Source organism: Camelus bactrianus, chromosome 34, assembly GCF_048773025.1.
Source record: "Camelus bactrianus isolate YW-2024 breed Bactrian camel chromosome 34, ASM4877302v1, whole genome shotgun sequence".
NCBI lineage: Eukaryota > Metazoa > Chordata > Mammalia > Artiodactyla > Camelidae > Camelus > Camelus bactrianus.
Window position 1 is genome coordinate 1196384 of NC_133572.1, and position 12982 is coordinate 1209365.

Genomic DNA, 12982 nt, shown 5'->3' on the forward strand with positions numbered 1-12982 from the left:
CATGTATTTTAAGGGATAAAAAGTCAATATTCCTCCAAATTCAGGCAGCCTAGAAAATGAAAAAGTGACTCAGAAAATTTTTAAAGACTTTAAGCAGTTCAAAAACTCCAAAGTGAACAACTACAAGAAAACAATGCTCTTCTTTCCATTCAAGTACTTATCAACTTAGGACAGTAAAAAAATCCCAAGTCTTACAACCACCGGTTAGGCAGATGATCACCAAGTTGACTCGTCTCAAATTAAAATTTTACCTTATTTTCCAGTAGCAGGGCTTATGTTTAAGTATTTGTATCCATATTTAGAATGCTATCACCTCATCAACTCATGCTGCCTGCTTACTTAAGGTCTGCTTACTGCATTTGGTTAAGAGCACTTTCCCCATCTATCCTCTATTAAGAAAGAGACTTCTAGCCTTCTCCCATTTGGCAGACAATCAAGTAAGTTCACCACTTACACTAGCTAGGTGAATACAATTTGTAGCAAAAGCACATATGCAAATAATGAAAAAGGTTGCAAGAAAAACTGCTGAGACATTTAAGAAAATTATTCTTTAGGAAGCAAAGACTTGATAAATACCAACAGTGTCCAGTATTGCATTTGGCCAAGCAAGATTCATCTTTTAGATGTATCGACCCCGTAACATTTAGAAGTACTGAAAGTGTTAAGAAAAAATTTTAAAGTAGAGTAATATTCTAACCTTGAATTTTCAAAATTGTTCTGAAATGTAGTTCTAATATAACTGTAATATTTTTATTCATAGCTTTTTCTCAGGAATGCCACATTAGGAAGAATCAAAGTTTAAACCTAAACATATTAACATCCCATACACAATGACTAACAGCAATAATAGTATTCTTTCCCATGCCGAACTGAAACAGCTCCAGTCACCTGCCACATTAACAGCTATAAACATTCTTAGTTTATCTTTAGTTTTCGTAAATCCAAAGAATGATGCAAAGGGCAATAAGCCAAACATCAATTTCATCCTACTTTAACTGACACATGCCATCAGCAAAATTACACTGCTGTCTCAGACCGCCATAGCCAACATGACACAAGTACACAGTCAAGTCCAATTCTCCTCATTGCCGCACGAGAGAAAACGGTGAGTACACAGATCAACTTCTGGGCAGGCTGAGCAGAAACCAAGAGCACAGTCTGAAAGAGGACATCTGTGCTTAGGGACAGGTATCGGGCTTGGCTAGGAAACGGTAAATCATCTGACGATACACACACAAAGGTAAAACAGACATGCTGGTAGGTCAAAATACACTCAATAAAAACAAGATTCTTTTTATTTATACTAGTCAAGTGGTTTCCACTGTCTTCTACCTAAAAAGATACATTGAATATTTAGCATTATTTTTAACATTTTAAACTTCTCAACTCTACATGTCTTTCTACAACAATAAGCAGATAGGGCGGGAGGCCCCAGGAGAAAGAGAACCAGGCATGGCTTTCTTGACAGAAGAGAAGTCATTTTCAGCCTAAGCCATTTTGTGATCTAAGTCTGGCTACAGTGCTAGCCCTGGAACAAGTTTCAGTAATCAGTGATCTCTTGAGAAGTAAAAATAGCAAAGATACCATATCAGTTGTAGACTCTCCCAGTTCTCTTTGGAAGGTAAAGGTTAGCCTGAAGCACTCAAAACACCAGATCAACTGGAACCTAAGGGATGGTGACGCTGGCCTTCTCTGGCCCTGGTGGCTTCAGTCACCTAAAGTGTGGACTCTGTGGACAACCCAAGCCCCTTCACGAGTATGCAGGCACCCTTAGCTTAAAAATTCCCCAGTTTTACTATGGGGTTGACACTGCTCTGGAAAAGATGCCCTGTGTTCTCCTTACTTGCTGCAAGTTACGTTAACAACTCCTCCTCTCAATCTTTGGCTTAGCTGCGTCTTTTGGCTCAACACCTACCAAGAGGTGAAGCCAGCTGTTCGAGTAACACAACTATCCCGTCTCATTTGCTGGACAATCTCTACAGTAGATCTCTGTGTATTCATTATTGTGCATTTTCCCATTAAATTCAAATGTACTTTTATGCTTCAAATTTAGAGTCGTCCAAACTTGTAACCCATCAGAGATAATTTTTTCTTACTCTCTATGGTTTTTCCTCCAGAAATTCAGATGAGAATAAATTAAATTCCATCTGACTACTTATTAAAGAATTTCTGCATGCTCAACATCCAATCAATCAATTTTAATTCTACATACTAGCAACACCTGAAAAGAAAACAGAAATATTCCCTCATTTACTGCAGCCCTTAAAATTAGGAGCAAGTCTAACGAATACCCCCAACATTTCTATACTGAAAACTACAAAACACTGCTGAAAGAAATTAAAGAACATCTAAATAAACATAAAGATATACCATTTTATTGGACTGGAAGACTCAATATTGTTAAGGTGGCGATTCTTCCCCGAAAGATCTATATACTCAATATAATGTCAAAAATTCCAGCAGGCTTTTCGGTGGAAACTGACACCAATACTAAAATTTATGAAAATGCAAAGGATCTAGAATAAACAAAACTTACAACAGAGCTACAGTAATCAAGGAAGTATAGTACTGGCATTAGTACTAGAGTAAGGACGGACAGACATCAATGTAACAGTACAGAAAAAGATTCTCATTCATTCATGGACAGTTTATCTTCAACAAAGGTGCCAAGGTAATTCAATGAGTAAAGAATAGTCTAGAACAACTGGATAGCCATACGGGGAGAGGGGGGGCTGTACCACAAAATAAAATTGAAACAAATCATAGACCTAAGTATAACATCTAAGACTACAGGCCTTCCAAAAGAAAACACGGCAGCAAATCTTCACTGCTTTGGAGTAAATAAATAGTTCATAGGATACAAAAAAGCACTAACCATAAGAAAAAAAGTGATAAAATCGGCTCATCAAAAAATTTAAATATCTGCTCTTAAAAGGTTCTGTTAAAAAAATGAAAGACAAGTCACAGAATAAAAGAATATACTCAAAATACACACACCTGACAAAGTACTTGTACTCAGAATATAAAGAACTTTTGCAACTCAATAAAAGGAAAAACAATTTTTTAAATAAATGTAAAGGGGGTGTCAGGGTAAAGCTCAGGGGTAGAGCACATGCTTAGCATGCACAAGGTCCTGGGTTCAGTCCCTAGTACCTCCATTAAAAAAATATAAACTTAACTGCCCTCTCCTAAAAAACAACCACCAGATACCACTTCACAGTGAAAGAATGGGTACTTAAGAACACAACTAGGTCTCAGTATTCATGAGACCTAGTACACTGCTGATGGGAGAATAACCCGATAAAAATACTATGAAATATTTTTAACAAAAAAACTGCCAAACATATACCATAGAACTAAATTATGCTACTCCTAAGAATTTACCCAAGAACATTATACTGTACACCAGAGATTGACACATTGTAACTGACTATACTTCAATTAAAAAAAAAAAAAAGAATTTACCCAAGAGAAATAAAAACATCATGTTCAAAAGGCTTGTACATGAATGTTCGTAGCAGTTTTAATCATAATAGCCAAAAACTGGAAACCCAAATATCAAGGTAAATGAATTAACAAACTGCAGTGCAGCAATACTATGATGAATACCACCCCGCAATTAAAAAAGGAACAAACTACCGGCACACAGCAACACAGCTGAATCTCAAAAGCTTAACGCTGTTGGGGGGGGGGGGGGCACAGCTCAAAGAGTAGAGCGTAAATCCAGTGCCTCCTCTATAAATAAATAAATAAGCCTAATCACCCCCTTAAAAAAAAAAAACTACACTGAGTGAAAGAAGCCAGACACTAAAGAATACATATGATTCCACTTACACAAAATTCTAAGAGGCAAAATTAATCCATGCAGATCAGAGGTTTCCTTGGGCCAGATGTGGGGGGTTGGGGTGAGTGGACTACCTGCAAAGGAGCGTGAGGGAGACGACAGAAATTCTACATTTTGACCTGGGTGATGATTATCTGGGTATGTAACTGTCAAGACTCATCTAACCGAGTACTTAAAGTGAGTATATTTTATTGTGTGTAACTCATACTTCAGTAAAGTTCATCTTAAATGCTAAAACAACTGACACCGTTGAAGTTCATGTACCTAAGTGTAGACTACTGGGGAACGCACAGGTCTGTACAAGCTAAGCAACCACAACATCATCTTACCAAGTAACAGTAACTTCCTAAAAAGTCTTCCTTCAGTAAACATTCCCTAATTGTGATTCCCTCAAAGCGAAGTTAAACACAGACTAATTCATAACCATTCTGGCTTCTACAACCAAAAGCCTTCTCAAGTCCTACTTCAGAAGCACAGCACTGCCTATCACTACAAAATTTAGACGCTAACTTAGAGGCTATCAGGCGCCAGGTGAGGTGAGCTTTCATATACACTCTCATTTAACTCTGCCTGTTACACAGTGTTCCCCACTTACAAATGAGAGGGCTGAGAGTGAGACTGTTCAAGACTACATAGGTTACAAAACAGACAAGCAGAACCGCCCAGGTTAGGCCCTCTCCATCATACAACACTGCCTCGCACAGAGGTAAGTGGTTCTATTTTTCCTGGCCATGGTGCTATCTCATTAAAGGCAGGTGAACTGTTGCTTAATACTTACTGGAACCAATTCTGAACCAGGCTAAGTAGTTGGCCTTTTACCCATCATCTCATTTAATCCTCTAGCATCTTTATGAAATGGGGTCCCATTTTATGGATGAAGAAACTCAGACTAAAGGCGATCAAGTCAATGTCGTCACAATCAAGTCACATCAGGGACAGAAACTTAAATTCAAATCTGTATCTGTCTACCTCCAAAGACCATGCCTTACCACTGTCCTACAGGGCTTCACTAAAGACACAAATAGCACATTACAGCCACTGGTCATAGTAAGTTTGAAGTGAAATTCTCTGGTGTAAATATAAGAAATTTCAGCCAATATTGGCTTGAAACTTTAATGTATCATTTTCACCTTTTTTTAATCTGGGCCTCTAGCAAAAAAAAAGGGGGGAGCGGAGCTTTTATGTAATGCCCAATTTAAACAGTTCCTTAAAGTTTGTCAAGGGAAGATTTATCCCTGGAAAATTGGTCTTGTTCCTCCGTCCAGTTCAATATTACGTATTTTACCATATTCCCATTTTTATCTCTGCTGCCAAGCAAATTCAAATCCAAATTTTACTCTTAGTCATTGAGTTATGTTGCCACCTGGGAACAGAATATATGCTTCCTCCTTTTCCTCGTTTTTCTTTTATATATATTTATATATATATAATTATACTTCTCAATCTTTAAAGTTACAGAAATTCTCTCTGAAATGAAATAAAATATAAATAAATTCCAAGAAAATAAAAATAACCCTTCTGTTCCACCACACCAAGGCGTCTGCACTGCCACCACTCTTCCCTGACCAAAGGAATGAGTGGGCAGTTACAACTACGCATACATGTGCACTAAACTAAAATTTCAGAACCTATACGATTAAAGTAAATATGCTACCAGTGAAAAACAACAATTAGTATACCTAATATACTAACCAAAAAATGCCTACAAAAGAAAATGAGAAAATGCAAAGTTGGCCAAAATTCAACAATTAATTTTGTGTTTTCACACTCATTATACTTTGTATGCTTTGTTTTCTAGCACATGGATGTTGTGGAAAATAGAGAAGCACACTAAGAATATGCGACATTATAAGTCAGATATGAAGAAAACTTTATATACTTGTTGTGAACTTTTGTTAAAACACATGAAATGTGCTTTCCCACAGGTGTTTTCGCCAGGCCTGAAGATATCCTGGCAGCTTCGTGAACGTAGCTTCCTGCCTCCTTGAGTCTGGACACCGACATCTAACTCAGCTAAGCGCAGCACCTCGCCAGCACACACCCCTGACACATGGTATGTATGCTCCAACAGAAAATTCAAAGCCGTGGACTACAGAAACGAATCCCCTAATCAATCCATTTTTTAACTTCTAGAACTGAAGACCAAATCACTTAGCAAATAGGGTAGGTTAGTCACTGCTAACAAACAGGTCCTGAGAAAGTCAGTCTTATTTGTCTCGTTTTAGAAATAAAGGATAACATGGAGAACACACACCAAGATGACAATTTCATGCTGCAATTTTTCCAATTTACATCTCACAAAGACTTTGAAAAGGTTATTCTTAACAAAGTTAAAGCGCTTCACTAAGCAGTAGGTTCGAAAGAACATAATCCAACTTAGGTTTCAGAAAGAACATTTATTTGCTCGCCACCAGAACTGCTACAGACATGAAGAAAGCTGTGCACTCCCTACCCTCAGGAAACAGACAGTCTTCTAGGCAGTCACCCGGATTCTTTCCACAGGGGTGGCAAAAATCACACTGCCTTCAAGGCCCAGGTAGGGAATCTAAATATGTGAGTGGCTCTATCTAATGGAGTAAGTACTAGAAAGAATAACTATAGAATTTACGTCCTACCTAAAAAGCAATTCTAAACCAACTTCAAAAGAAGGCTATCCAAAAACGCAAGAAATGTTTAACTGTTAATCAGGTAAAGATTGGAAAAAAAAAAGAAAAGCTCACAATGGCATGGAGAAGCTAGACCTCCACATTTCTGGTGGGAGCTTATACTGCAGTGACCTTTCTGGACGGCAGTCTGGTAATATACACACATCAAAACGAAAAACATGCATTTCCTCCCACCCAGTGATTAATTAGACTCTTAGAAAGTTACCCCAAAGAGTCATCAACGGGCAACAACTGTACATACAACGCACATGTACAATATACAATAAATTTAAGCAATCTTAATATCCAGCAATAGGAATAGCACTAAATTACGGTGCGCAAAGTCGATAAAATAAGAAGAAACTATTAGAAGAACAGAGTGGATGCAAATGTACTGACCTGGAAAGCCACCCACGAATGCTGATTCTTACAGCACACAACTATGAGCCAAGACGGCGCCATCTGCCACGCTCCCAAGTGCTATTTCTGGTTATACCTGGAAGCAAGATTCCAAGCCACAGCCTGAGAAGGGCTGGCTGGTGTCAGTGGTGCGGGTCTTCTGAGAACTGCTCACTGAGAGCCAGCTGCACCCAACATGTCCAGCAGAAATAAACACTAGCTGTCCAGCAGCGCGCAGCAGTTACAGAATAGAGTGGACCCGGGGTGGGGAGGGGGCACGGGTAAGAGCTCAGTGGTAGAGTGCACGCCTGACATGCAAGAGGTCCTGGGTTCGATCCCCAGTACCTCCACTAAAAAAAAATTAAAAAAATTAAGTGGACCCTCTGGCCTACACCGAGGAGTTTCCACAACAGCAGAACATTCACCACAAATCCAATGTGGAGATTTTCAAATTGCAACCAAATAACCCAGCAAGGAACTGGCAAAGCTGGTGATGTCTACGGCACAGATTGGTCACGGCCACCCAGAACATCTAGATAACTTTCCTCAAGAACTGAAAGATCTGTTCTCCTACAGTTTCACCTTCTTGAGTGCAAAGCTTCCAATAACATTTTCAGATGCTTCGATCTCACTGAGAAGAGGCTTCTTCAATCAAGGCCGCTAGAGCTCTCCTTTGAACCTTTACATTGCCATATAAGCTTCTAAGACTTGATGTGCTCATTTTGTGACTGATGAGAATAAAAGTACAAAAAAACAAGAATAAACTGAACACAGTATTGCAGAACTTCACACGTTAAGGGATAGCAAGGAAACTGCAGCCAAGATATCGTTGGAAGTGATGACTGAGCACTGTAGAAGAAACACCTGAACTGATGCCAAGGCTGTCGATGATACCACGACTGCATGCTTCTCTGAGGTCACCAAAGTGCTAGCTGCTGCCCTGACATTCTTCCAAGGAAAGAGAAAACAAGCTGAACGGCTCAGGGACCCAGAACGCTGATGAGTGCACCACGGCGCAGGGGCTCCGAACACACGAAGGCTATGGAAGTACTGCAGAAGCAAAAGCAGAAAAAATCGGAAGTGTGTCACTTCCCAGCTATCCATTTGATTCATGAGCCCCAAGATTTCAGAAGAACTACTATAGCAGCCAAAGAGCTATAAAGGAGACATCTGAAGTAAGGATGGTACTCATGAACCTTGTCTCCAGACTGGCAGGAATGCATGAAGCTATTTCTCCCTCACTTCTAGCCCCTGGTGCAAAGGTTTCCGCAGCAGCACCAAAAATAAGTAACAAGATCATTCTGCTGCGCTGTGCACATTTCACACCACCTGGCAGTCCCAGAGACCATTTAGTCATTGCTCATGACCACGGCCACCCATTTTGTTATGACAAGAACTCTGGGGAAGTCATGACAGTAGGAAGCAATACTCTGGAAGAGATAAAAGCTCAATGACTGAAAAACTTCCTCAAAACCTCACCCAGTAAAACACAAAGAATGGGATGATGTGAGGAATTCCAGGGTAATACCACAGAAGCTTCAATAAAATCAAGGGTGTAAGGGTATGAAGAATTAGATGCCAAACACTGCATTCCAGGAACAGATGTTCTGGAAGGTGAGGAAGAGAATGCTGAGAACGATTAAAAACAAAAAAACAGGTGAGGAAGTGACAGCCGTAGTGAGGAGGCAGCTGTCGGTAAGTGGGTTGACATGCACCACTCTTCTGATGAAGAACAGTAAGAAGTCTCCAAGAAGCTGAAGGTAGAGGGCATGCTCGGCGGGTACAAGGTCCTAGGTTCACTGTCGCAAGTGCCTCCGTTATAGGGAAAAGGTGTTCTTCAGAGAAAAGCACTGGTGCTACAAAATAAACTTATGAAAAAAAAAGAAAAATAACTAAGAAACTTCCAAGCAAGTCTTCCATTCCAAAAAAAATGCTAAATTTGTGTCATTAATCTGAATGTTAGTGAGTTAAGACTGTTTATTTGCATTAAAAAGTCCAGAAGCACTGTATTTTTAAAACCACCCCAAAAAAAGCACACTGCTGAACAATGACTGGTTTGATCCCACTTTAAAAGCTCTGCAACGACAAAAAAAAAAAAAAAAAAAAAAAAGCCCTAACATATAGATTTTAATTTGCAATGTAACAATATTGGTTTAGCAATTGTAACAAATATGCCATGTAATGCAAGGTATTATTAATAAGGGAAAATGGAGGGTGGGTTAGATATGGGAACTTTCTGTACTAACACCACAAATTTCTGCAAATCTAAAACTGCTGTAAAAAATAAAGTCTATCAATTTTTTTAAAAACCTGCATGTGTAGACAGATTTGCAAATAAACATTTATTTTGCAAATAAGCATTTGCAAATAAACAGGCAAAGAGAGCGAGAAAGCTGTATTTCCAACTATTATCAGTGGTTTTCTACAGAGTGAGGCTGGGAAGAGCATAGGAAGAAATTTTACATTATATACCTCAGGACAGCCTAAGAACTTTCCACACTGAGCTGCACTCTAAGAGGCTCTGTAGCACACTGAGAGCCTAAGTCCTGGAACCATCCTGCATGGATTCAAATCCCAGCCATGCCATTAACCAGCCGACAAACTTGGGCAGTTAATCTCTCTGTGCCTCAGTTTTCTCATGTGCAACTAGGGATAATGGTATGGTTAACCCTGGAGCTGCTGCAGGTATTAAATGACTTTACTACATGTAAAGTACTAGAAAGCTATCTAGGACGTAGTAAGCGATCAATAAGTAATGCTCATCACCGCTACCACCACCAAGCATTTATTATTCCTATAATCTTTTTTTAATGCTGACTGTAAGATAAATCAAGAAAACCTGGTTCATCAAGCCCCTTTCTAGTGAGATCTTCAATGCAAAAGTTACAATTTATTCAACAGCCAAATAAAAATAATCTGAGGGTTTTTAACAGATTACAAACCAATATTTAGCAATATCATCATTCCATTTACATATAACAATCACTAAGATTCTGTTAGGACAATCACAAAAACAAATGCCTCTAGGTGCTGTCATCCTGGACAATTTTTACTTTCTCTTTTATACTTTGCTAATTCATTTAAATTTTCTATACTGCCTCTGCATCATTCTTAATAAAGTAAAGTCTGCAAACTTTTTCTATTAAAGGCCAGACAGTAAATATTTTAGGCTTTACAATCCATAGGGGTCTCTGTCCCAACTCCTCAACTCCACTGTTCACCACAAAAGCAACCACAGACAATATACAAACGAAAGCATGTGTCCATGTCCCACTAAAAACAATTTACAAGAAACAAACAAACAGGCAGCTGGCAGGGCGGGAAGCTATAAAGTTTGCCAACCCCTAAAATAAGAAACAAAATTGTTTTCTTTTTGGAAAACAAAATGTGATTTATACCAAAGAAAGTACATCAGCTAAACCGACACTATAGATGGAGGGAAAAAAATCTATTATTTATGAATAATGCAAGAATAGGGACAGAAAAACACAAACCTTTATATACAGGCTGTGGAAATCCTCCTCTCATCTTTAGTGCCCCAGTAAGAGCAAATTTGCTTTTAAGGAGCCTAAAGTCTAGATAGGAGCATACACTGCTGTGTAGGCAATTATAAATAGAAGCCAGAAGAAATATGACTTTCATATTTAAACCAATCTGGAATTTCTTCAACTTTCATAACAATTCACCACCAAGTAGCTGCCACCGGCTACTATGTTTAAGTCCCAACTACTGATGAAATGATATTAGTTTCAGATCATCACAGTCAGCACTCTGACAAATCTGTGGGAACAGATGAAACCAACTATGGACAACTAAGCATTAGAAGTGAAATTTCTATGAAGTAAAATTAATGAAAAATCAATGTATGAAATTCTAACAGAATTAGGGTCAGAAGGTGGCGAGAGAAGGCATGCACGCGGCCTTTCATATGAGGACACTTCCAAATTCAAAACTGACCAAGTTTCTGATCTCCGTCCCCAAAATAAAGCTTTTGAGTTGGAGGAAATTATTTTTAACATTTCACTGGGAAGAGGTCAGATGACTTGAAATGTTCGTTATGACAGATTTCTTGGCGTTTTCAATGGTTTCTCTGGAGAAGGGGGAAGGGCTCTTTTGGGCAGAGAGACTTGGGAACAACCTAAGGCTGAGAAACTCAGAATCTAAATATAAGGACATTAAAAGACAATTTAACCAAAAAAAAAAAAAAAGTGCCTACAACCTGCAACAAAGTCAGCACAAGCGCAGCTGGACATCTGACTCCTCCTGCTCAGCGACCTCACAAGTTGTCAAAGCCCAGATGCGGACGTAAACAAGGTCCACAGCCAGAGGGAAAGGCACCTACCCGTGCCCAGGGCGGGCTCTCCGTAGAAGCCCAGACCCGCTGAGGCCGGCGAGCAGCAGCCTCCAGAGGCGAACACCCACACACGCAGCCCAGCGCGGCCCCAGAAACCCGGCCCAGGACGCGGGCAACGGCCGGAGAGGGGCGTCCCCGCCGAAGGTGCTGGGCCGGGGCCCGAGCGGAGCCCACCCCGCAGTGCGGCCGGAGAGAAGCGCGGAGGGGCGCTGCGGAGAGCCGGGAGACCCGGGACTGAGGGGAGCGGGGCCGGGGGAAGCCGGGCCGGAGGGGAGCCGGGGTTGGCGGGACCTGGAGCCGGGAGACCCGGGACTTACGGGAGCCGCGGGCGAGCCAGGCGGTGGGCGCCGGCCCGGGGGTCAGGAGGGCCGAGAGGGGGACGAACAAGCGCGCTCCCTGCCCGCGGCGCTGCCGGGACGCCCGCCCTCAGCCCCCAGCCCCCAGCCCCCGCCCCCGCCCCCGCCGGCCCGCCCGCCTTCCCTGCCTCCCTCCCTCCCCAAGACGTCGCCGTCACTCCAGAGCCTCACCAGAGCTCGCCACGCGTCTCGGGATCCTCGGAACCGCGGCCGTCAGGAGCTGAGGGGAGCGGAGGAGCCGCCCGCTGCCGCCGCCGCCGCCAATGCCGCGACCCAGCGTCCGGGAGTCTACTTGCGCCGCCGCCGCCGTGACGCGAATCGCACGAGGCGGCTTTAGCCAATGAGCGCGCTCCTCTTGCGCAGCCGCACTGGCCCAAGCCGGAAGCGTCCGGCCCGCCGCTCCCGGGCCTGGTGCAACTTGGGAGCCGCGGGTGGGTCCGGACCCCGAGCGGGCGGCGCCCCGCTCCCCGGGACACGGAAGTCCTTTCGCCTCTCTCACACCGGAAGCGGGAACCGGTGCATCGGAAGAGGCGGGGCCTCCCGGCTCGGGGACGCTTCCCGGTCTCTATGGATACGGTTTACACGCCTCAGCGTCGCGGGTGGAGTCTTCGGACGGAAATCCCGAGCGTCACCCCGCTCTTGCCCAAAACCTCACTAAGACCCTGTGGTCTGTGCCCCACGACTTCCCCAAAACGAATGTGAGCCCGCTGCTCTGTGTAACTCAGGGCGACTTTTGAAGTGGTTTAATGGAGTAGCAGAAACGAATTCAGCGATAAATCCTGCGTCCACTTGCCCAGAACGAGCGATCTTCTTCTTGCGACGTTCAGTTGAGCTCTCACTTCTTAGAAACCAGGGTCGGGTTTGATCGCATACTTACCGTATGAGAGAGAAGTCGGGTCGGCCGGTGTGGGAAGTGCTGTCTTCGCCTTCGGCTCTGAGAGGGACTGACCAAACTCTGGTTATAGTGACTAAAGGAAACCCGCGAGCTTTCGAGGACGCCTACGCCCCAGGCTTGTCCCTCCCTTGGACCACAGCAGGAGGGAAAAAGGAGGCTGGAAAGCGTCACATATCACATAACGAAAGACCTGGGGGTGGGGGGCACGGGGGCACGAGGTCCTGGGTTTAATCCCCGGTGCCTGAGGGGGTGGGGGTCACTAAAATCAGAAAGAGCATGAATAAGATGGTCTTAATACTGGTATCTTAGAACTAACTCCACCCAATTAAGCTCGAAAGAGATGAGATCAAGGCAGACAACCACACACGTCTGCAGCACGGCAGAAACAACACGAGCGTGTGTGCACAGCGACCTGACCCAGGACACCAAGTCACACAGGGCAAAGATGAGCACAGGACCCACAGGCTGAATAAGAGGTCCAGTAAAGAC

At 42.7% G+C, this 12982-nt stretch overlaps 1 protein-coding gene and 1 pseudogene across 5 annotated transcripts in view; one reads left to right on the forward strand and one right to left on the reverse strand.

Moving 5' to 3' along the window:
- ADIPOR2 (adiponectin receptor 2) overlaps positions 1-12037 on the reverse strand; it is a 42804-nt gene extending 30767 nt beyond the window's left edge. Inside the window, exon 1 of one of the 5 annotated variants that reach the window (XM_074357587.1) lies at positions 11770-12037. The gene's annotated coding sequence lies outside the window, so the exon portion shown is untranslated. Of the gene's footprint in view, positions 1-11230; positions 11248-11559; positions 11577-11769 lie in introns of those variants that run through there. The other 4 variants (XM_074357590.1, XM_074357591.1, XM_074357589.1 and 1 more) reach the window with 4 other exon arrangements.
- On the forward strand, positions 7472-11935 carry LOC123619816 (protein SDA1 homolog; annotated as a pseudogene).
- Positions 12038-12982: the final 945 nt, after the last annotated feature.